Here is a 3,798-nt window from a genome sequence, read left to right as displayed (position 1 = left end):
TAAACTATTTCATAAGATACCTTAACTTAACCAAAGCTAAACCCTTAACCTAACCATCTTTAACCAAATACCTAAACTTACCCTAATTTGAGACCTAAACATTTCTAACCTAACAGCTCAAGATAACTATAATAATAATAATAATAAATGAAATGTATATAGCGCTTAATCTGGTACTCTAAGACGCTTACTATCTCTTACCTTATGCTTAAACATAACCATCCAACCAACTTCATCCAACGGAATCCCAGAAAAATAAACTTGATTTGGCTTGACTTGACATTGATGGGTTCACCATAAGAAAGTACTGTGCTAGAAGTGTGACCTGAAGCTGCAGCCTCCCCTAACCCTGCAGGAACAAACAAATTGTTTGTGAAGCCCTGGAGGAAGCAGCTAACACGCAGTTATAAGTCAGTGGGAGAAATTAGATTTAATTCTCATAATACAAAGCAAATCTCTTTGTTCTCTGTTCGGTAAAGATTCCTAGCGGCGAGCTCATCTCCATATTGTATTTGTTTTCCACTGGGGGGGGGTTGTTGATTGGGTCTCTTAATAAACAACATTTCTCCCATACCGATGGAACGCACGTGGACTAAGTGTCCCGACGCAAATTACTCTGTCAAGAAACGGTGACGGCGAGGTTGGATGCATCCGCCTTTTTTTCCCACAGAGAGTAAAACGCCAGCCGTGATTGAAGATGTGTTGCTCTTTTCACATCAGCACCTGAAACGGGGGGTCCGTCCGCGCATCTCAGTGGAAAATGCCACTCGGTAATGGATGTAAACAAGGCAGGTTTTTCTTCCGCAAATACATAAAACTCACAGGCGTTTGGGTGGTGAACAGACGGTGCTGAACGCCGCCGTGCGTGACGGCTATTCATTTCCACCAACAGTGCAAGCCGAGGTGGAAAGAACGTCTCCATATTCATATCCAATAAATGATTCATTGACACTGAGTAATGGTGCCAGTATTGCATGTGGGGGGTGCCTGCCGGGGAGGTTGAAACGCGGGGAATGCAAAGAACAGGTCGCCCGAGCGATGGATGCATAGGTTCCAATGATCCCGGTTTCCTGCTCTCTGAAGCTACTTCAATCGGTGTTTTGGAGCTTTGGAGTCGTCTGCGCTCACCCAGCCCATCAGCTTCCCAGGCGTTCCATGTATAAGAGGAAAGGGACAATTATTTCTGAATAAATAATCCTTTAATACGTTACGTAAACAGGCCGTCGAAAAAGATTCTCAGAAACGCACACACACACATACATAAAGTCATACACACTCTCGCCCGCCCGCACACACACACACACACACACACACACACACACACACACGCGCACACAAACACAAACACCCCCACACACACACACACACACACATAAAGACAAACACACACTCGCTAGCACACACACACGCATATACTCACACACACACACACATAAAGACATACACACGCTCGCTAGCACACACAATCACACATATGCGCACAGAAACAAACACACAAATACACATAAAGACATACACACGCCCCGCACACACACACACACACACAAGCACACACACTTCAAAACCGAGAGCATTCGAAATTGAACACCCTCCAATGGCTGTCCCGACATGACATGGCATATAGAGATTGGGTGCTAAATGAATAAAACCTGGTCAAATATCAATCACTATGGAGACGTGGGAAAAAGCAACGTGCTGAACGACATGTACCGCGCGGCTCAGAGCTCCAAGAGAGCAACAAGCTGGTGGATATGTGCACCAGTTTATCTCTAAGAAACCACCAGGCGGGCGCTCTGTGGGACTCTACCTTTGGGAGTCACACTCCCCACATATCAGATGTCTGCAGCCCTTTCCCCGTCTGTGCTGGACAGAACGGGACGCTCCAACGTTGTGTTTGTTTTTGAGAATATTAATTAAGTACAGCTGGGTGAATACTTGATTGTCGATGGACCATGGGCTAAACAAGTCTCTAACCTTATGGCATATTCGACAGAATGATTTTGAGAGAAAAACCCAATGACAATTCAAAAAAGTTCAGGGAATCTAATGAAACATAACCCAAAATAAAGACATAGCTAACTCATCAAACTATCCCATTGAAATATGTAGTGCTGTATTTTATTGTGTTGAACAGCAAAAGCCTTAGAGGAGGTACATTTTGAAGAACAGCTTTCAAAACTTATTATGAGCCACTCTTCGCCTGCAAGGCGATCAAATAAATCCATATTAGAAATTAGCATTCAGTCGGCACTCAAATAAGTACTATTTCTCGCTCTCTATTACCCTCCCTCTACTTTTCTCACGATGAGTTTGACAGTGGTGAGCTGAGCCCGAAGGCACCACTTGTGCCGGCAACGCTGCATCACTGAATGTCCGCAACACAAAGAGAACAAAACCAAAGCCTCTTCACATCCCTATCGATTGATTAAACAGAGCGAAACAAAGAGTCCAGTACACAGTTATCCTCAACACGCTCCATAATCTGCAGCAGAGTTCTCAAAATAAGGTGCTAATCTGAGCATCAGACGAACACAGTTCTCCTGGCAGACACGGCCCTGCTGCCTGCTGCTGAACGAGCCGAAGGCCTCACAGGAGGTGCTGGGGGAGGAGGAGAAGGAGTAGGATGAGAGGCTGTTTTTAAATAATGTTTTTTTTTTAGTTCAGCAAAGAGAGAGACAGATTCTCTGTCAAAACAAACGGCAAACATTTGAACAAGACCATGGTTGAAAGGGAAACCCCCCTCATCTCTATTGCGGAGTTGCTTTCTAACGTGGCGTGGGCATTAACTATTTAGCTGGCATCCCAAATACAGCTAGACGACATACATTGGGAAGGATGGCCATTTTTCCTGCCAGGAACACAGACTGAATAGTACTTGAGACGGCACTTGCTTTTGTACCGCGAAAACCGTACAAAGAGAAGAGAAAAATAAAGACCAACTAAATACAGGCCAATACCTATTAAGATTCAAGTGTCATTCAATTCATCAGTGAAACAGGCGTGGAATTAACTCTGGTTAAACATGTGTGAATAGTGTGTGTGTGTGAGTATTGTGTGTGTGTGTGTGTGTGTGTGTGTGTGTGTGTATGTGTGTGTGTGTGCGGTGTGTGTTTGTGTGTGTCTGTCTGTCTGTGCGAGCGTTCTGAGCGTTTGTGAATTTGTGAAATGCAAAAGGATCCATGCATGTATTTATTTTCTTTTGTTTCCGCATTAGATTTTAAATCAATAAGCACAGCATCAAAACACTTCCAGGATTCCCCATGTCCCTGGAGGAAGATGCTTACATTTAACCTATTATTCCAGCTCTGCAACTCTCAAATGTATGGGCCATGGTGAATGGCCCATACATGTGGACACAACATGTGCACACATGTGCACGTGTTACATGTGCACACTTTAACACAGTCCCTTGCACAAGCACCACCACACACACACACACACACACACACACCACAACACACACCACACACACACACCACACACACACACACACACACACACACAAACACACACCACACACACACACACACTGTATATTCACACAAAAACACACACATATGCATGCACACAAACACAAACACCCCACATAAACACACACAAACATATAGACACACACACAGACCCTCTATGCAGCCAGAGACCGGCATAAATCAGACAGAGCAAACTGCATTCAAGGCAATCATCACACACAGAGGCAGTGAGCTGGAAGGGTCACTCGGAATGAGATGAAATTCTGGCAAACATTCAACATGGCTGTTATTGCTGATGCATGTTTGACCTGAACTCTATCTTGCTGTG

Source organism: Gadus chalcogrammus, chromosome 13, assembly GCF_026213295.1.
Source record: "Gadus chalcogrammus isolate NIFS_2021 chromosome 13, NIFS_Gcha_1.0, whole genome shotgun sequence".
NCBI classification, from domain to species: Eukaryota; Metazoa; Chordata; class Actinopteri; order Gadiformes; family Gadidae; genus Gadus; species Gadus chalcogrammus.
This window is presented reverse-complemented; position numbering follows the sequence as displayed.